Here is a 22,836-nt window from a genome sequence, read left to right as displayed (position 1 = left end):
ATTAAACTGAGGAACAAAAGACAGTCTGTCACAGGGATCCACAGATCCAGGCCTCCTGCAGGTTATAGATGAGTCTCTGAGTCATTAGCAGGATTCTGGAGGGCCCGCCTGCAGGTCATTGAGATTATGGACTGAAGCATGTTGTACCAGGAACAGATCTAAAAGTTGCAGAACACTACAACTGACCTTTGAAGTCTGGATTTGAGGATCCCTGCTCTATCATATTTGTGACTTGTCTTTACTTTTGTGTTCTGATTAGCTTGTTTAAGCAAACATGGTTGTACCTCGCTGACAGCAGCCCAAACTGCATACACAATTGTCTGAGTTGTGATTTCCAGCTTTTGCAAGTTGATCGGACTTCTCCTACCTTGTTGTCAAGAAATATGATTTAATCTTTGTCCGACAAGCAGATACGCAGCACCTGCCCTTGCCTAGGAAAGTTCCTAGGCTCCTTGGAAGGTTGCTAGGCAAGAGCAGTAGTTGTTTGTAAAAATCCCCAAAATTCTTGAATGGATTTCACTTGACGATCTCCTCAAGACTGAGGTTCTCTCTGTTGCTGGTGCAGCTTTTCCTGCCACATTTTTTGATTCCACTCAATTTTCTATGAATATGCCTGGATAGAGAACTCTGAACAAATAGTTTCCTTAGAAACAACTATTTGGGCCTTCCTCTCTGGGTGTCACTGACCTTCTTAACCTTCTTGTCCAGTCAACAGTCTTCCCCTTGATTGTGTCCTACTGACCCAGACTAAGAGCATTTAAAGATTCAGGAAACCTTTGTTGCAGATTTACGTTAATAAGCAGGTTAGGATGTGTCAACATGAATTTACACTATTTCATTTTTCCACAGTAATCCTATTTTCTGAAACAGTGATTTTTTTGGATTTTCAATATCTATGAGCCATCACCAACAAAATTACAAAAAATAAACACTTGGAATATATCGTTTTGTATAATTAATATATATGAAGCATCAGTTTGACTTTTGGAAATGAGCAACAAAAAATATAAAACTCTTATGACGTTCACTTTTTTCTACCCGTGTAAGGTTGCAGTTCCTACATACAACCACTTGGTGGTAGCAGTGAGTTAGGGGTTTTTTTTTCTTACACATTGGGACCACAAAACTTTCAATCTGTTTGATGAAAACATAAAACTATTGATCCTTTTAATAATGTAACGTTGTTTTCTCAAAGAATATCAACGATAACCAGTCACTATTATCAGTACTTATCCTCTACCTTGAGAGTGCAGAAATATAATTGTAATTGTATAATTGGAGATAATGAGGGCCTGGATTCAAATCATTCTTAACAAGCAGAACTCTAACTTGTGGAGTAGTTACAGTGTCGCTGTTGGATAACACCCTGGTGTTTGTTTCAGGCATGTTTACAGCCTCTGCATTTGAACTTGGAACCATTAAGAAAATAACTGGGACAAGTGCCAAGGCTGAGTCTCAAACTCCACATGAACAGACCAAGGTTCAAAACAACACATGGTGTTTCTAGAGTCTCGTGGTGAAAAGCTCAAGATGAAGAATAGAATTTAAAAAGAAAAAAGCTCAAACGATCAACAAATTAGCGCTAAGTCACTGTAAAGTTATATTTGCCGACAGATTCATTGAAGCATTTTTTTGGATAGAGCAAAATCCTCAAACAAATTTAAAGGATTCTTGTGATCTTGATCCAAAATGGTGTCTGTTCTCCACAACAGTGCAAGTGGACTGGTAGATCTCTGCAGCACCACCAGGTGGGTCCATATAACATTGCAATAAACCACATTATACCACACCCACCTAGAATGTCTACTTTCATCCATAGGATTCCCTCATGCGGTCAGCCTACCCTCTGTCTCATGTCCTGTACTCCCCTTACTGTAACCACATCCCAGTTCCTCCGTGCTGCTAATGCACAGTCAGAACACAAGCACTGAACCGTACTATTCATGTATAATCTTCTCATCTCCACAGATCATTTCCAGAGTATTGCATTGCTCTCTGCTTGCTTAGTGTGTTATCTTACCATTCAGACTGTTCAGCAAATCTTTTCTTGACCTCAACTGCTGCTCCTTGCTGTCTCAGAAGTAACTGATTAAGCATGGCACAGATGCTTTGAAAAACACCTTCTGTTTAATATTTGACTATAAATGGAAAATCTTGACCAAGTGCAATATTTATATTCCTATATTCTGTATCGCTCTTTCTAGGATGAAGAACTTTCCTTGTGGATGATTGTTTAGAGGAAATGTGAGTTTTCATTGTGCAGCATCGTTTTGCTGTGCAGTTTGATCAGTGCTGCTCCCCATGCTTGTTGTAACATTAGCCATGTTTCCATTCACCATAAAATTGCACAAATTGAGATTACAAAATTCATAATAAATATGCTTAATGAAAACACACGAATTAAAAGAAAAAAAACAAGGTTGTTGAGAGATGTCTTTTGTAAAACTGTAGAAGACAACAGGAAGTAGTAGGAGGATGATGGTTTTTTCAGTTTTTTTTTGCAGCTGGCTCCACCAGAGTTCTCACAGCATCACAGATCATAAAAAATTGTGTGTCATTCCAACATGTTGAATCTATAATTCTTCTGTAAAATCACCAACTACAATTTCCCTAAAACGATGCATATGCAGCCACTCCCAAGCGGGGCCTGTTGCTCCGACACTTGAATAAGACACCAACATCTCTTCTGATTGGCTGATAGATGATGATAACGCCATGAATGAATATTAACCGATTACCTTTGTGACCTGTGGTCTATCAGGTGATTTTAATTTAATTTCTCATTTAATGGAAACTCCACAACTGCGAACTTGAGTTTTTCAACATTAGCAGACAATAGGCAAGGATTGGTGCACATTTGTAAAATAAACACAGTTAGCATGGTCATGCTTGCACCCTACCGCCTGTAGGATTCAAGTAATATTTGAAATTCTGATAAAGACCAGTTTCATTGTCTTCTGTCTCGCATTTCTTCTAAGGTTGGTTTATTTCAAGGCAGGAGTGGATCTAAAGGGGATCAAAAGGAGGCCACTACCTCATCTACAGCAGATCCAGGTCTCCTCCTCTCCCCAAATTTTTTCCCCTTAAAATTGTACTTATAAAAACTAAACTTTTTTTTTTTTTTTTTTTTTATCCAGAAGCTTCTCTAAGCTTTCAAATAAAATAAGTTACCCAAAAGTATTATTAGTATAATCTCACCAGACTCTGCTGATAAATTTGGGGTTGTGAGGTATCGTCCCCATTTGCAACAGTGAATATATGTACCATGTATGGTTTACAGCAGTGGTCATCAAGGCACACTGCCCTGCATGTTTTTGGCATTTCCCTGCTGATCTCAATTGATGGCTGATTAAGGGGGTTTTGCTGAATTGCAATCATCTGAATTGGGTGAGCTGAAGCAGTGAATCATCTGAAACATACAAGTCAGAACCAGGGTTGGGAAGCACTGGTGTAAAGCATGATATTAAGGGCAATGCTTGTAACCGTACTGTTATGATCTGTCGAACAAAGAGGATAAATATTTTAAATTTCTAGAATTTCTATTGTCTGAGAATTTAAGAAAATTAAATCTCTTGGTCATTTTATGACAGAATTATTATGATGATGTGCTTTCCTTGAAGCACATTGTGTGTCTCTGTCTACTGCACACTTGTGAACAGACAATAAAAAGGGAACTGTGAGAAGACTTCAGATTGCTTCAATGATGCATGAGTACTTCTGAAAATTGATATGGGACAGTCAAATGTTTATGTGGAGTTACAACTATGCAGATTGTGCTAAGAAATCTGATGTTAAAGTTTATACATTGTTTACATTAATCTAAAAATAAAAATAATATGGCGATAGTTGAGTATTGGGTTGAGCTCAACCCAATACAATTCACAGCTGTGGAGAGACTGGGACAGTTGGTGACTTTATGATAAATTTTGTTTAATCTTGTTTTGTTTTGTTTTGTTTGGATAGAATGCTGTAGATATGTGTGACTATTTGGTTATATCTTATTTAGTTCTTTTTTTGTTTTTTGAATCTGACCTTTGTTTTTTGAATCTGACCTTGAATCTGAAATTAAGTTTCTACCTCATATTTTGAGATAGTTTGAATTCAAATTCAAAAATATTTTATTGATTCCAAAGGGAAATTCATTTTTAAAGTTTTCTGACCCACATGCAGATACAACACAGGGACACGGAGGAAACATTTGGCTGTGATTCCTGATGCTGAATTTATGGTGAGGGTGAGTCCCAAGCGTGGTGCCAAAATAAGAAATATCTGTCCTGAACAGAGAGAGGAAATCACAGAAAAGTTCAGCCATGAAGAACCTTTCTATAGAAACTTGAACACAGTCATGACAAAGAAACTTGAAGTTTGACTCTAACCAACTATATGTGATTAGGGAGTGAAAACTGACTGCTGCACAGTATCTATTAACTCTAGCCTGGTGATTGCCAGAACCGGTCACAGGTGTGCCAGCCTCACAAAGATCCTGCCAGTAGAAAGTGTTGGGACCTAAAAAACCCAGGAACCCAACACTTAGTAGCTCCATGAAAACCGTATTTACGGCCCTGCTCTGCTCCTCCTTCACAGCAGCACACACTACTGTCACTGGAACACTGACGAGAAAAAGTGGAGCCACTGAGCTCCCCAACTTTCTCCAGGGGATGTTTCAACATACATAATTAAAGTCCAATTAGGTTTGCAATGAATAAAATGTCTGCTGACATTGGAGAGGAGGCTGGGGGTGTTATATAAAAACTACTTTTTGAGTTTTACATCATCTCAAAAACATACCTGGAGTGTAGCTCTGATTCTTTCATTCATGTTTGAGAAATCTTTTAATCTCCCATGGCAATCATTGGGCGGAGTCAAAATGCTCACTCTCATAAAGCAAGCACAGAAAATGCTACATATGTCAAACATGACTTAAAAGTCATTTGATTTCACAATTTCAAGCCACAGCAATGGGCCTCTGCCTCTTTAAGAAGCTGAAGTTCTTTCCCCCTTCAGCACATCATCACAACATTGCTGATCCATTTACAACCCCTCTTAAGAGTGTTGCACTGAGAAGTAGTTTGTATGTGGAGCTACTAAGACTACAGGGGCTGTTGAGACTACCAGGGTCCCTCTTCCTGCTGAGGTAATCAGCATCAGTAACAGAGTTTAAATGTAGATTTGGTGAAATCTGGGAGAGGGGGCCTAGGTTAATTGGCTGAGTTAAAAAAAAAACATTCACTGACAATTGCTTATTATTATTGCAGATATATGAGCTTCAACACAATGATATTGATGCCATCAGATTGTAGCCATGGTAGCAGCTATTAAACTGTGAAGATGATTCTATGCACTTTTACTTAAATGTATAATTTAAGCTTTGATTTCTGCAGAAACATTTAAATACATTTTAATAATATTGTCATTTTCAATAAAAAAATGCTGAAATTGTAGACGTTTGGCCTGTGTTAAAAGTCAAGTGTTTAAATGGGCCCTGGAGGTCTGTGGCCCACGAACAGCTGCTGGGTTGGAGAAAAACCCTTGGAGAAATGTAAAAAATGTAAAAACTTCTGACCTGTTTGGTCTTTTCTCTAGTTCTGGGTCTGTCTCTCCATCAGACATGGGAAGTCAGCTGATACTGCTTTCAGCAGCTTCAATGAGGTCAGCATTGTCTTTATTTTCTAACTTCAAAATGTTTTTGTTGTTATGACAGTTTCATATCATCTACACAGCACACAGTAACAATTGGAACATCTTGTATGGACTATCAGATGCACAGTTCCACCAGGTGTTTGCTAATTACTGCTGGCTAGTCTGAAGGAGCTGAGTTAGGGAGGGTGATTTGTGAACCAGAAGCTCGGTTGCTGGGAAACTGCAATTCAGAGGAAGAGCCACATCTCGAAGGCGGTGCTAGGTCCACCCAGGTGTTTTGAACAGCTGAATAGTTGCCGGAAAGCAACATTCCAAGTATGTTTTTGATGAGGCAATAACATTAGAACATGATATAAAGTTCAAAGTTGGTCATTTTACATAAAATTTTCTCTAATAAGAAATTAATATGTAAGAAATTTTGTCTGGAACTATAAGTTAAGTTTCTGTGTTTCCAAACCTTTGTTTTTTATAGGGGTTTTTAAATAAGGAATAACACTAATGGACGTTTTCAACTGTGACCACCAAACATATTTTACTTCTAAATGTATTGCTCTGTTCTTCTTTTGTTGTTGTTGTTTTTTTTAAATAACATTCTGTTTTTCATTTTTAACTCAGTAAGCTTAAGCTCAATGATGACACAGCAGCCAAAGTACTCAGCATTGGTCCCAAACCCTCCTCAGCTCACTTGGTCCCTGTTCACCAACATGCTAATCTGCAAGTGAGCTCTCTGTGTTTGTGTGTATGTGTATAGGTTCATGTGACTGCGTGTGTTTATGTGTGTGTGTATCTGTGTGTGTTCACTGGTTTCTTGTTGTTGATTGTAACATTACTTGACAGTTGCCAGAACTAAATGCCCTACTAGCTGGAAGAAGTGGGCACTCAGCTGCACACAGATGCTTTATTTATAGGTGGAAGAGATCAGAGAAAGATGGGTTCAACAGGTCAGCTGCCAGAGCATCACTGTTTATTTTCACCAGAGCTGGATGGCTCTTCAATCAGACCACAAGAACGGAAAGAATGCCTTCTGAAACCGCCGTCTGGTGGACTCAGAACACATTAATCTAATGCTTACTCAGAATCATCTTTTGAAAGGAACAAGTATTCTAACCTTAGAAAGATGTGATTATGTTTGGATGCTTTGAAATATGAAATTTAGCATGGAAAACCTTCATGATGTCTCACTTTAGAGGTAGCTACTGAGCCAAAGGCTTTTCAAGCTCTTTGCAGATCTTTGTTTTCAGACAATGAATGTTGGAGATAAAATTAGAGGTCTTTATGTTCTAGTGACCCAAGTCAAAAAATAAATAAATAAATAAATAAATAATGAAGAGAATTATCTCTCAAAATTCTCAAAGATGAAACTATACTACCCGGTATCCTGGTTTCCTCTTCCACTACTGTCTCCCAACCCTTAATGTTCAGTGGGCAGGATGGAGTTGATGAAAGCAGAAGCAAGACCTTTAAGGTTTGAGGTTTGTCTAAACAGATGGAGAGAGAGACAACAGGACAGAGAGGAGATGACAACAAAAACCTGGGATGGACCAGAGAAACACTGGACCGAGGCAGCATAGGAGACAGCATGAAAGCAAAATACATCCGATGACTAACAAATGCTAAGCACCAGACAGCATGTAGTCACATAACATCACATGTCTTTCTTCTGTTCCAGAGGGTGTAGCCTATGATATGAGTAATTTATATTACACGATAAGCAATGCATTAAAGAAGCTTGTTAGACAAAGACTGTAAATCAATCAAATTCATGGAACATAAAGTTCACCAGTACAAAACAAAATGCCACAGTCAGATATTTTCTTTATTTTCTCCTCTTTAATTTCTGATTTATTCGGGTCAGATTAGTCTGTATTAACTTTGATCATCAGAGGGATCTTATAAACACTATGTAGAGAACTCCATATCGACAACTCTGCAACAAATTAAAAAAAAACACATGGAAGCAGATCATTGATCAAACTAACTAAGACCTGCAAAAGAAACACATCATTCAATATGATTTCTAAAATGATGTTGGTCACTCGATCCAACATGGCTGCGGAACTGCATTCAGTTGAGTGTGCAGAAATCAGTGAAATAATAAATAAGTAAATTCATAAGATGATCATGATGTAGTCCACTATAATTTATAAAAATTATATTTTTATTTTTTGCAGTTCTACTGTCTTCTACTAGATTTACAGGTATAATGTTACAGGTATACATGTTACCATCTATTGTCTCTCACAGATCATAAATAGTATCATCAAGAAGTTATGGAGAATATCCAAATTACAAATAATGTGCTAAACATAAAAGTTGAAATAATCTTGTGTGATGGACCAACATCATAAGATAATGTATTTCTAAGTAATGATAAAATTTGCCTTCTCTGCACCAAAGAAAGATTTACGTGCCAGTTTATCTTTTTAGTTTATTTGATTGGTTGAGTTATGTGAAGCTCTTGATATCTTCTCTGTTGACATGTTTTCCTCTTACAGTCTTTTTGTATTTGTTCCAAGTTTTAGGCCTCAGTGACAGGAAACAACCAGTATATTTTGTCAAAGTGGTTTTGATTTACTGATTTGAAGGAGATTTGGAATCCCTTCCTATGTTCCAGCCAAAAGCCCTCTTGTTGGGTGGTTCGATTCCTCTCAGTCCTCCAGGTGCAACAGCTCATTACAGTAAACTCTTTTTTTCTAACTGCAGACTCATCTAGACTTGTGCATGTATGTTTTATTAGAGAAATTGTAACATGGTTCTTTGCTATTGTTCTCAAACTTAATTGGTTAGATTCTGTTTTTACTTTGCTTGATCTGAAAAAACAGAGCACCAATAATTGCAATGACAGTGTTTGCTTAAAGGATATTTATCATTTCTGTGTAAACTAAACTTAAATAAAATAGTTTTGTTTAAATCTGATTTATTTTAAATTAAAACTACTAATTAGACATTTTCAAAGTATAGTCATTGCTTATTTTTTCCAGTCATATTTGAACTTTATTCTAGGTATCATTTGGGTTTTATAAAGTTCATTTAGAGATATCTGATGTGGTAGGGTATATTAAATAGTGAAAATGTCATTACAGTGGGATGCTCTCATTTACTCTGACAGTCATTGCCAAAATGTAGCTTTTAATGTTTTCTTAGAACAAAATTTTCAACTTTGTTAAAAAGATTCACAAACCTACTCTTATCTTACCTTATTGTTTGTGCTGACATGCATTTTCTTATGACTTTACTCTTGCAGAGTATCCCAAACCTGAAAGAATATTTCACTGAAATCAAATCATTGAAAATTATTACAACAAAATGCTGTAATGATTTTGAAAGCATCTGTTCCATGTTTACAGCACAGCAGTTTAATATCTACCCTTTCACAGTTTGATGAACTTGTTCATAGTGAGAGATCTGATCTTTGTTTTTTAAGGTGGGAAGTGATTTTAAATTAGACCGCTAAATTAGAGCAGTGATAACCAATTTTTTATCAATTCAGCCTTATGGCAACAGAGAAATCCCTTCCTTCTAAAGGATTTTGAAACAATGATCCATACTTTTATTTAATCTCATCTAGATTACTGCAACTCACTTTGGGAAAGTCACTGCTGTTTCACCTACAGCTTGTTCAAAAGCTGTAGGTGATTCATGACTTAACAAGAACTCAAAGGGAAAACGACATAACCTCTGGCCTCACTTCACTCGCAGCCTTGCTTCACCTATTTCTCCTCCATCCATCTTGTCGGTTCTATCTGTTGCTGCTAAGTCATGGAATAACTTGCCTTTGCATATCAGAGTCTCCTTCACAGTCCACTTTCATGGTTTGTCTTGAAATTGATCTCTTTATCTTGGCTTTTGGTGCAGTGAGACTTAAATTTGCTATGTCAGATTTGAACTCTCAGGTGTTTTCTTCTTGTGTGGGGCCAAAGGTCCATTTTCTCAATAAATGCAATGTTGTGGTAGAGACCTACTACTCAGTATGGGGCCCAAAGACTGGACCTCATAAGAAGAATGGCAGTTTTGGGTTTATCAATGAGTCCGCCTTCACCTAATGTATAATCTCATGAAAGGGTGGCATCTGTGATGAGGCTGCACCCCCATCCACCTGTCAACCCATGCTTTATGTGTCTCTCTGTGCCCGTGCACAGCCCTCTTTGTGCACGAGATGTGCAGGAATGCAATGTAATTTCCCTTTGGGATTAAGTATGATTGATTGATTGACTATAGACGAGGTTTAGGACTAAGTTGTGTATAAAGTTAGGCTAGGTTTAGGGTAATGGTCAGAGTTAGGGTGTAGAAAAAAATAAAAATGAATGGAAGTCATATTGTGTGGGTGTGTGCTGTATGTGTATATACTACATATAGAGCACCACTTTCACAATTTACTAACAAAGTGAGATCATTTGTGTAAAGTGAGCATCTTTTTTTAGTCCCCAACTTTATTTTTATTTTTTGCAGTTCTACTGTCTTTTATTAGATTTACAGGTATAATGTGAATTAAGATTTGGTTGAGGTTAGGATTAGGAATGGAGTAGTGATGGTTAGGATTAAGCATAAATGCAGTGAATAAAATGAATGTAAGACAATAGCAAGTGCTCGACAACTTCAGAGAGCTACCAGCTGATCCCTCATGCCTCCTCCAAACCCAAAACACTGAAAAAAATCTAAATTAAAATAAAAAAATAATACACATACGCTTAATAAGATGTCTGTATAATGTTCACCTCATGTTTTTCGTACACTGTTTAATAAGGTTGGCTGGAAGACAAGACACTAAACATGCCAGGAGAAATCGCCAGTGGAAGATCTTTAACCAGCTGTCAGGAACAGGGCAAGGACAGGACGGGCTGTTCTCCTGGAGTAAGCCCACCTGTGGAACCAGAGCAAAAATTATGCAGACCTCTCTGTTGGTCTCAACCTGTTTTTCCAACTAAAGGACCTGTATTGCAGTTAATTCCTCTCAATTTCACCCTTCTGTTTTATGCAATTGTAAAGTCCATGGAATGTTATAAAATTTAAATCACAGTTAGCAAGCTTTTCCTCCTATTTAGGAAACTGTAGTCAACATACAGGTTTAAGAAAATGTATATTGAAAAAATTGTTTTGGCATAAAATATTTTCCAAAATACAAACTCACCAGTTCTAGTTAGCTAAATGGCTTCAACTGTAGAAACAAATTAGATAGACTTATATAATGATCAAAAGTGTTTTGTTATGTATGGAATTGTAAAACTGATAATTGCAAATGTTAACGATATATATATTCAAATCTCACATAAGAAAACAAATAAATGTGTATTTTCATGTTAAATATTACCTTGTAATTTCACCAAAATCTTTCAATCTATAGTATGAAACTTATGAATACTAAGATACAATATATATTCAAAACTCAAAAAGAGTGCAACAAGAAAATTTTATGTTTTTTTTAACAATAAAAAATCAAACTTAATTCTAAGGTCTGACAGTACATGTTAGAGTTGAAAAACATAAAGATTTAGAACGAGTTGGAATAAAAAATAAAATAAAATTCCATTGACATTTTACCAGAGGTTGAACAAATGTAAAGAATTTTGATGTTTTCAGAAACAAAAAACATACTGGTTACCAACATGATACATTAACTTACATAAAGCTTTTTTTTCTACAGTGACTTGAAGTAGAAAAGTATCATCAATGAAGTGTCACAACTAGGAGTGTAATTCAGTGCTTTAAGTGGTTTTCAGATGTATTTGTTTGACACACCCTCAATTTCATAAAATTATTTGCCTATATGTCAGTCAAAATGAAATATACTTATGAATGCTGAATAGTCATTCCCTCTAAACTAATAGTTCTCATTTCATTATTTGACTTTTGCCACAATTTCTTATCTACTTGTCAAACTCTATCAAGAAGATTTTGTTAATTTCTTTACCATTCCTTCCAGAAAAGTCTTCCATATTCAGTCATTTCTCTCAGTCGAACCCCAACTTTCACTGAAGAAATTGTTTGCAGCTGTGCACAGCTTTACCCGATGGATGTTTCCTATTTTTACTGTAAACAAAAGTTTGAACTTCGATTTTGCAAAATTCTGTGAACAAATTAACAAAGACCATCAGCAATAAAATAATGAAACATTATATTCAATGTCTGCTACTCACTGACCTCACTTATTCTAACTGCCAATTTCAAATAGCACTGCTAATACTTTATAATACTGTCTTGAAAATATCTGGACCAGACCTTTCTGCATTGTAAAACACTTACAGAGAGAACTGTTATAATGAAAACATGACAAAGCTATTTGACTCTACTTTGATGACACTGACACAGTGTCATCGTTGAGATATAAAATTTTGAGCAAGTGACCCACTTTTGGAGGTTTAAAGTTTCTATTTTGAGAATTGCACCAGTAGTGTACAAATGTTAACAGTGATGTGAGAAATGCAGCAAAGCAACTAAGAGAAACTGTAAAACCAAAACTCCTCAAACTCTGCAGGACTTCTTCAACTTCTCCAAGGTGCATATTATTTTCAAATTAACAGACTTAAACAGACTTGTTCAAGTTATGTATTAGTGAAGCAGGACTGATTTGTTGTTTTTGTAGTTCTTTTAGTTTTTCATTCATTCAAAGCCGCAAATTGATTGATCTGTGAATAACCACGTGTAAAATGTCACAGAGCGCAAATGACATGTAACCATCATCCTGCTGTGTCTTCTTTTTTCAATGTAATGTCCTCGATTCTCTGTGCCTTTTCAAGGCCATGTTCACATACAGGTGTCTGCCAACAATCGAACAGACCACTGGGAGTTGGGAGGATGGGTGGCACCGAGGTGAAACTGCAGAAGATGAGCAGATTTTAGTTACTTTTGTATTGATTATATCTTTCAAAATGCTTCACATATTTGTGTTTGAAATATGTCACTATTTATTATGATTTATATAATTATGATTTTTCACAAGATTTATTGTGCCTGATATTTTAATATTTAATATTTTTTATATGCAAAATATCACATAATTTGTGATATTTTGCAAATATATACAACTCTGAAAAAAATTAGAGACTACTTAAAAGTGTCACTTTTTCTGATTCTATTTTTCATCAGCCTAATAGCATAATTACCTTAGTTCTAGTGTCCTGGGTCTTTTTTTTTATGGGACTGAAGCAATTATGCTATTAGACTGATGTTTTTATAGGTATATGTTTAAGTCAAAAAAAATTTTTATTCTATTAACTACTGACAACATGTCTCCAAACTTCCCAGCAAAAATGTAGTATTTATTTGCAGAAAATGAGAAATGGTCAAAACAACAAAAAAAATGCAGTGCTTTCAGATGATGCAAAGAAAACCAGTTCAGTCATTAAGAAACATCCATCTGTTTTCTTCCACTTACCCAGGATCAGGACGCGGGGGTAGCAACCTAAGAAGGGAGGCCCAGGCTTCCCTCTTTCCAGCCACTTGTTCCAGCTACTCTGGGGGAATCCCAAGGCATTCCCAGGCCAGCTGAGAAACATCATCCCTAAAGGGTGTCCTGGGTCTTCCCTTGGTCCTCCTCCCTGTGGGATGTGCCTGGAAAACCTCACCAGGGAGACGACCAGGAGGCAATCTAAACAGAAACAACAATACTAATGTTTTAATTCAGGAAGAGTGGAATATTTGGTGGAATAACCAGGAGGTTTTCAATGGGGTTCTGTGCAGTAGACTTGTCATACCCTTTGTCCCACTGAGGGGCGTTATTCTTTTCTATTCTATCTTTAATAAAACATAAATATATTCTTGTTTCCAGGTAATCTCCCTTGTTTTGAACTTTAGACCTTTTTTACTTCCAGTCATTGTGTTTTTATGCTGCCTCCATATTCTAATGGTGACTTTTTCACACAATTTGTCACTTTCTTGCAATCATTACAACTAATTATAAAAAAGTTTTGCTAATAGGTAGTTTTAAAATCCACATTGATGATCAGTTTAACAGACTTGCATCACTATTTCTTTATCTCATTTAAAGGTGCAGTATGCAACTTACATAAAAAATATGTTTTTCACGTTTGTTAAAACTGTCACTATGTCATGACATAATGTTATATCAGTCAATCACGTGCATATGCTGCTAAATGTGCAAATGGTGGAGAAACATTACAACCTACGTTACTTGAAAACTGGTTGTCATCACGGGGGAATTATGCTAACAAGCTTGAACATTCACAACAGGCCAGCGGCAGCATAGCAGGGTGTCATTGGGAGGGGAGATGAGCAGGAGAATGATGGACAGCACTAAGACCGTCCTCCTGACTCCAATTGGTTGTTTGTAGTTAGGTTAGGGAGCACTTGGAGAATGCAGTTTTTTTCACAGATTTTTTTCACAGACAGTGACACTTTCAACAGATATATAAAAAATAATATTTTTATAAAAGTTACACACTGGCCAAGAGGAAACAGAAGATGTCTAATCTTATTCTATCATGAAAAGCCTTGCAATTTTTTTTTTTTTTACGAGAACAATAAAAACAAGAAAATTCTATGTATTTTTCACAAGTCCTTGTCTCCACTCCCTGCAATCCAAAACTGTTATTTAAAACTATCAATTTTGTAATTCTTTGTTTCTGTCTTATGAATGAAATATCATCTGTTGAAAGATGTGAATCATTTTGCTCTGCTGTTTGAGTAAAGTCTCCAGAAACAGAGTTCAGATTGAACGCACTGTTTAGAAACAAAACAAACTTTTGATTGACTTCATCCTCTCACAATATGATTTGATTTGTATAGCTAAGGGCATGACGTCATCTCCCAATTTATTACATGCCTTACCAACAAATCTTTTGTAAATGTCCCTTTACATTTTTACATTCTGATACTATGTTGAGTTTTAGTCTTTTAAACTACTGTTTTTCTGCTATTATTATAGAAACCAAACTTTGATGTGAATGATTTTATTTATATAGCCCTATCCAAATGACTTTGTATGGCCACAATGTGGGGAAAAAATATCTATCTTCAATTATATCATATTCATTTATCTATAACCCGATTTGGTCTTTCTGCAGCAAACATACCAAATTAATCTTTTTAATATCTGTCTGGATGTATGATTACTTTTTATTGTTAAATGGTGATAAATAGGAAGTGTTCATCACTTCCTATTTATGTTATCTCAAAGTACTCAGAGACTCTAATATTCAGATTCTCCATTCTTCAGGCTTTCACTGCAGCTATGGGGTAGGAACCTTTGAGTAGTTTTAGATTCTGATTTGACTTTATTCATACACTTAAATAATATCAGCAGAACTGATTTTATTCTGAATATTTTCAATGTAAGATTGATTATCTCTGATGCTCAGATCCTGTATCATTTTTTTTTATCTCATGTCGTTTTGATTACTACAAATTCTCTATTTACTGGTCTGCCTCAAAAGCCCTCAGTTGTCTCTAATTAGGACAGAACACAGCAGCTAGAGTCCTCACTAGAACCCATATATAGTTCCTACAAATCTAAACCGGAAGTGATTCATGCCTGCCTCGGATGCAAGTGCAGCGTAAAGCATAGACTATTGATGGTTTCAATACCCAAAAAAAGAAAACGGCTGACTGCCAAAATGGCTGTTAGTTCCAAAGTTCCTGGAGGTGTGATGTCACATGAGAACGACTTTTTGCACTGGTTCAACTCTTGCCTTTTTGCACTGGTTACTTGTGATGTTCAGAGCTGATTCTCAGATTTTAAAGTTAGATTTTAAAACATTTAATAATTTTTGCTCCATCTTATATTTCTGAGCTCCTCACTCCTTTCAACACCCACCTCATCACCGACCTCTGAAGTCATATGACCCATCTAGGCACTCTCTGTGCTGACAGAGGTAATCGACTCAGGGTTATCAAGTTTTGTATGGTCAGATTGTCTCTTCTATGGAATGTCCTGCCACTTAGAATAAGACTGGCACTAGGCTCTTCAATGCCCTGCTTTGAAGAGCAGGACATTAAAAGGTTGGCATTAAAAGGTTGGCTTTTAACTTTTGATTCTCTGCATGTTTATTTTTGGGTATTTTGTATGTTTTGATTTTGCAATGTAATCTAAAGGACTTTGCAATTCTGTTTTGAAAGGTGCAATACAAATTAGATGTATTATCATTGTTATTATAACAAATGGGCACAAATCCCATTTGATAGAATGTAGTGCCTGTCAAAAAGGAGTTCTCCAGGACAAGAGAAGAATCTTACATTTCTAAAAATTGAAAGTCACTGCAATTGCATCGTATTGGAGCCACATGTTAAGATTTGGGATGTGGGGTTTTGACAGAAACTTTGCAGAACCACTTTGAACAACTTGCAACCTTTCTAGGAAGGTTTTGCTTAGACATGTGTGAACTACTACATAATCTAACATCTAGAGTCTTCTTTCTTTCCGCTGTAGGGGCTACAGCAAATTGGTGCTAAGGAGAATGGTACTCGTAATCGGCTTGGTCAGGCTTGTTCTACACCTGGAATGGTTAAAATGTGAAGGAGGAAGTTGGAACTGGGCAGGATCTACAAATCTGACCAGGGCTGACTGTGGAGAAGGAACTACAAAATTATTTGTCTTCCAATGTGTCTGAATTAAGACTATTGCTGCTAAATTTCTCCACGGTCATGGGAAAGACTTGTCATCAGTTATAAACACTTGATGGCATTTGTTTCTGCCAAGGGTGGAACAAACAGTTATTAGGATTGGGGTAATTACTATTTCATATATTGTCACATCCAAGTTTGGATCTCCTTTTTTCATCACTGAAATAATTAGAACACTTTTTAAATTTTCTTGTGTTCTACTGTGTAAACTGGGCCAATATTACTCTATTCGTGTAACAATTGCCCTTAAAACAATTTGAAAGAAAAAAGCAAATTCAGCAGAAATCTGTAAACACGTCAGAACCATAAAGCGCATATATATATAAAAGACCAACAATATTGAGACACAATTTTATTTCATAAGACCCTAACCCGGATGTAACCAGTCAAATAGTCTTACTCCGATCAACCGGTATAGAGGAAAAAAAGACATTAGAAGAAGAAGAAAAAAAAAGAAAAAAAACTTTGGAGTTTGTAATTAGGGCGAGGCTTTGTTCCAGCCCTTGTACCAGCTCTCGGATTCCCCGCAGCGCCAACTTCTTGTGCTACAACATTCAGGCGTAGTGCTGTCTTGTCGTGTTTTTCTTCCTCTTTTTGTAATTTCTTCATGACTTGTTTTTGGCTCCATGTTCAAGTTCTCGTCCGTCACGGATTGTGGTAGTCGCGCACACGTTGCGCAGCGCGCAGGCACACGCGCGCGGGTGTAGCCCCTCGCCTGATTTGCACTGGCACGGGTCATTTCAGGTTAGAGCCTGGCGCTGTCCCGTTCAGCTTGGCCCACGGAGAACAACACTGGATCCAGCTGAGGAGGAATGCACGGCCAGTAGGACACCGATTCGTTTCTGGATACAAGCTTCGTGGTACATATGCGGTACGTTTCGCTTTTTAAGGGGGAGTGGGATTTTTATTACTATTTAGCCAATGACAGCTTCTATTGAAAGAGACATTTTAAATATATACACCAACCACATGAACCGAATGTTTTTTTTTCCTAGGCTAAATGCTTTCAGAAAGGTTAAACATCTTTATGTCCCGTGGAATTACATTCAAAATGTCTGAAATTTAACCCCATCCTGCTTGTTCTAAAAAGTGCATATCTGTGTACGTATATTTATTTTCTTATAAGCAGCCATTAATAATCTGTGACAGTTCGGGGTAGAAATTATTTTTAAATTGCACGTTATAGGAGGATTATTTCAACATTAATGTATGTTAACCCTGCTAAAATGGCAAGTTGTCATCCCTGTGTTATACCCAGAGTAAAGGGAGATTTTGTAAAAAATAGTACGATTTTGCAAGCTTTCGCTTGTTTTAAGGACGCCGATTTATAAAGTTGCTCGTAAAAATCCTTATTTTTAACCAAAGTTGTTTGTGAAACTCGCTACATGTCTATTAAAGAAAGAAAGTTAAAAATATATGGATTTAACACGGAGTTCCATAGAGGTACGAAGCGGATTAGCTTTTTTCTTTATACTTGATAGAGTTGGGGTTTTGGGCCCGTAAACGTTCACTTTGTAAACACGCTAGTTCATACTCTAACACTTCCAGCATGTCTCACCTCACTTATAATCGTGTTGCAGTTAGATATTGTGTGTATTTCCGCGTTCAGCAGCAGCTTTCGCTTTTTGGCACTTGAACTTCACTGGAGCCCTCCATTAACATCTGGTGTGCAGGAATAAGCAAACCCCGCTCCCAGCGCATTAAAGGTTGACCATGACGCTGCAGTCACTGTGTCTCTAGCTTTGCACCAAATCACTGAGGTATTTGAACCCGAGGAACGACCTGTCTCTCAGGTGTGACGTTTGTTCAACACCACTTTACGTCCAGTCGTTTATTACTTGTGCGATAGGTGACATGTGGCCATGTGAGCACGAAGTGATGCATTCAGGTCAGTCAGAATTTTTTATTTTATCATTTTTTATACGTTTTTTTTACTAGGAAAGGTAAACAGACAAATGATCAAATAGTCAACATAATTATGTACGGTAGCTTTAACATTTTGTGGTCATATTTTTTACTTCAGTTCATTAGTGGCTCTTCCTTGAACCATTTCTCTATTAAAGGGATAGTTGGAAGGCAAACGCTATGAAGTTATTATCAGTAATAATTCCTTTGTCTGTATTGGAAAGGTGTAATGTCACGGGCGTTTGTAGAAAAGCCGTTGGAGTCTAACAGGTAGCCAGACAACCTGAGTTTGGTAATCTAAAATTATTCAAACTGAAAATGCTCATATCATTGACATACAGTGTTATACTATAAATATATTCACAGTCTACACTTTCATTGCTTCCATATCACTATATGGTTACGTTAGTGGGGGCGAGGGGAGTGGAGAAGTTGGAGAGGGTGGGTGTTTATGTCACTCTGCTTGATTGGCTGATCATGAGCCTGCAGGAAGAATATCCAAACAGCCATAAGATGTGGTCTTCTATTATATTGGAGAACTGACAGTCTGTTGCTAAATCCAGAAGTCGACTGCCCTCAAGATGGATTTAGCGCTCCAACTGTGGCCATGTGAGCACCATGTGAGGTAAATGTGGACAGCCTCGACCATCTTTACTAACATAGAGAAAACAGAAATAAATTTAACAAAGAGTATGTTTATGGTCTGCTAATCACTTTGTATCCTATGGGTATAATAAGGCTGAACAATATGGCTGAAAATAAATATTTCATATCAGTGGCTATTGATAATAATAGATTAGTTTCTTGCTTGAAATATCCAAATACTGCCAAAATGGTGACGTGACCTTTCCTGTTTTATACACAATTTTCTTTTAAGCTGTTGTACTCATTTTCTCCTTTCACTCCACCCTGTTCTTTTTTATTTTTAAGTAGTCATAGGCCATGGAGGCGAAACTTGAAACTGCTCCCACATGATGAGCTAGTTGGGCGCTTAGCCCCGTTTCTTCTCCACCAGGGCAGCCTGATGTCAGTGCTGCACAGAGAGAGCGGCAGTAACGTTGCACGTCCTTGTGTCTGGTCACCCTGACTCTCAACATTATGAGCTTAGTGTTGCACATTGAACAGTTCGACGTGATTGCAGTTTCTTCCACTGCATTTTCCTATGCAAGTCAGTACTTCACTGAATATCTTCATGCAGTTCTGAAAATATACCTTTGCAGGAATGCGTCCAACAGACGCCTGCAATGAATCTGCTTCAAGTACACGCAGACCGCCAAGGAGTGAAGAGTACATTGGAGGCAACATGAAACTGCTGCTGCGCATAGTACACATCCATGTACACCATGCACAATCAATGGTTGCTAGCTAACCATTGATTGCCTGAGTCAGATCATCTCACAAACCTTTCTTAGGCTACGCTTACATTGCAGGCCTTAATGCTCAATTCCGATTTTCGGGGGAATCCCTTTTTTTTTTTTTGCATGGTCATTCTCAAACAACATCCATGCCTGTGTTCTCCTGTGTAAACTGCAAACAAGCTGAAAGTTTCCTTCACGTGCAGCAGAGGACACAGTAACGTCACATGTAGCAAGCTGCTAAGTGTTTGGGGATGTACGCATGTTTAGCTGTTTTAAAGTTCTTGACATCTGGAGGCAGCAAACTGACAACTTAACTCTCATCATGGTTGCTGCTTTTCTTCCTGCTTCCGCCTATCAGGACACAGAACAGTGACATTTGTTGAGTATCAGTGACATAAAGGCCAGATGAGTGCGACCTGGCCATACTGGCACAGGTCACATTTGGAAAGATCAGGTAGGGATCGGACTTAGGAACACATATCCAAGTGATAGCGAAGTCACATTTGTAAAAACCCGATCTGTGTTGTTCACACTGTTATGAAAAGATCAGATTCAGACATAAGGGGGAAAAAAATTCTGATTTGGGTCTCTTCAGGCTGCAGTGTGAACGTAACCTAAGAAGTTGAGTGGCTTGAGCCTTTCCTCTGCCTACATCCCCCAGAATGCCATGTGGTTCTGGATCAATATTGTATCAGATTTATTTTCTATTGATATTGTTCACGTGTTTATCGCAATAGCTACCATTATTATTTTATCGCCCAGACCTATATAAATGTTCAGTTTGGTCAAATTAGCCAACTATTACCTTCAACTGGTATGTGCATGTCTTTATTTTTCTAAAAGCTCACAGAACATTAATCCTGACTACAACACATATACTAACATGCTAATCAACTCACCAGCCCTAAGTGACTAAAACTCCTAATTTACCAGTTAAATAAAAAATGAAGATGACGTATCAAAACTGGTGTTCTTTTCATTCTTCAAAATAGTTATAGCAAAAGTCATTAATAGACTGGGCTTTTAATATTTTACTAAAACTAACAGAAAAAATAACATTTCAAAAGTTAACATAGGCAAAACTATGGTTTAAATGAGTATGTATTAGATTTCTGAGTGCAAGTAAATGCATCACTTAGCTCCTCCCTTAAGTATTTGACTAATGTTGGGTCCATCAAATGGCAGCAGCATTTAATCACTCACTGGTATGTAATTAAACAGTGGTTATGTAACATAAGTGCTGTTTAATTACATACATGTTAGAACAGTACCAAGTAATTCCAGTGACAATGTGTACTATATTACTGTATGTTCACCTAACCTCCAAAAAACATAGCAGACTCAGGAGACAGAAAATAGCAGGCGCTTGTTTACAAACCAGAAACAGACACGCAAGGCTTCTGGTGCAATTTCAGATGAAGCATGCTTGTTCTTCATTCAATGAAGTAACTAGAGGTGGGTTGGATAACCAGAAATTGTACTCAAGTGAGAGGAGCATTTCTTCAAAATAACATTAGAATTATTTCAAGTAGAATTGAAAAGAATGTTGCTGTAAAAATTGCAGTGCCAAAAATACCACTTCCCGCCAAAATGTTACTCAAATAAATGTAACTGAGAACATGTAATAAGTTGCTGCATAAATTTCTGTGTACCACACTAGTAATTTTATCACACCAAGCATTAGCAACATACAAATGCTTGGAATGACAAGCTCTGAAGTTATGTTTGGAGTTTCTGTAAAAATTACTTTCATTTTCTTGTAAATGTTTAAAATGTTTAATTAATTATGCTTTGTTTCTAAGACATAAATACAGTTTAAAATATGAAAAAATATATCATTAACTACAGCTAATTTCATAAAAAAAACTTGCATTCATCTCAAACTACAAATAAAATGTAAGCAAAGATTTGTAATATATAAAACATATAAGTTGCCACCTTCAACATGACAAAATGAAGATGACATTTAGTCATTATTTTTGTTATTGTCTATGCAAATAAATTAGTCTATTAAAAATCTTGTCAAAACATAATTTGATTAAACTAGAAATAATTGTACAATATGCCTATGTTCAGTCATGAGCACAACTTCAAACGTTACACCTTGATATGAAGTAAGGAGACCGCAGTAGGATTAAATGTTAAACGTGCCAAATTTTGTTTCTGTGGCAGCAGTTTGCTCTCCTGCAAGTATCATCAGGAATAACTGTTATTTCTGTTAATAAAAGAAAATTCAAACTCAAAATACTTCCCCAGTGAAATTAATTCAGGGATACACTGATTGCAGTCTTCTGGCCGGTCACCGATATTTAAAAAACATGGCTAATTTTTGCCTTTCTATACTAAATATAGCAAAACAAGTTGCAAAATTGGCAACAGTATGCAAACTATTGTCCAATCCAGCCCTCTCTTTGAGACTTGTGGTGGAATAAAGATCTATGGATAAGACCATTTTCACATGTAAGTATTGACCGATCGTCGATCAACCAGAATTAAAGAAACCTTGGCTGATCAATCTGTGCACCTTTAAAAATACCTCTCCCCTCAAATCCTTCTTAAAAAAACTACAAAGTACTTAGAGAAAACAATGGATATGATCTCTGTTCTTTTCAGTTGTAATTTCTATTTATTTATTATAAATTTTGCAGTTTTATCCTGGTGTTGCTAACATAAAACCTTACAGAGTGTTCAAAAACCCGTTCAGAGTCTCAAACTACAGAACTATTTGGCCTTTGAAAATTGTCAATGAAGCTGAGTCCTTACCGTATGATTATGTTGAAACTACAGCTTAGATCAATGACAAGAGCCAAACACATCTGTCACAGCACAAACACACACAGATACTGCTCCAGACTGAGCTATGGGACTTCTTCACATACAGCACTTTGTAGAAAATAAGGTACTATCTTAGCTTAAAAGTTAAAGAAATGTACATATAGCTGTATCAATCCTGTACTTGAGCAGGTATTGGTTTCCTAAACCCAACTGGGAACAGATTGCTTATCCCAGGACTCTGTTTATAAACTGTTTCTGTAATGTTCACACAGTTGACAGCAAACCTGACAAAACTACTAAATAGGTTTAGTTTGCTACATCAACTCAAACTTAATGCATCCTCTTTAGATGTTCAATATTCTGCGAACATAGATGAAAAATAAGTTGGCTAATGGAAATGAGAATGTACCTCTGCTTTTTAAAGCATTGCAAAATGGACAGAATGTCAGGTTTGTTGTGTGAAATGAGAATTTCATAATGTGGTAACAATGTAACAACCAATTCCAGCCTACCCAGTAATATATGGATTACTAACAGCAGCAGAAAATGCGAGTCTCTTTTACAGCGGGCACCCTGGAACTCC

At 36.8% G+C, this 22,836-nt stretch overlaps 1 protein-coding gene across 5 annotated transcripts in view; it reads left to right on the top strand.

Moving 5' to 3' along the window:
* Positions 1–16,657: 16,657 nt before the first annotated feature.
* thrb (thyroid hormone receptor beta) overlaps positions 16,658–22,836 on the top strand; it is a 93,263-nt gene continuing 87,084 nt past the window's right edge. For 3 of the 5 annotated variants that reach the window (XM_055056002.1, XM_055056000.1, XM_055055997.1), the window contains exon 1: positions 16,659–17,086. The gene's annotated coding sequence lies outside the window, so the exon portion shown is untranslated. Of the gene's footprint in view, positions 17,087–17,121; positions 18,746–22,836 lie in introns of those variants that run through there. The other 2 variants (XM_055055999.1, XM_055055998.1) reach the window with 2 other exon arrangements.

Source organism: Poeciliopsis prolifica, unplaced genomic scaffold, assembly GCF_027474105.1.
Source record: "Poeciliopsis prolifica strain line A6 unplaced genomic scaffold, Auburn_PproV2 SCAFFOLD043, whole genome shotgun sequence".
Taxonomy (NCBI): Eukaryota; Metazoa; Chordata; class Actinopteri; order Cyprinodontiformes; family Poeciliidae; genus Poeciliopsis; species Poeciliopsis prolifica.
This window is presented reverse-complemented; position numbering and strand designations above follow the sequence as displayed.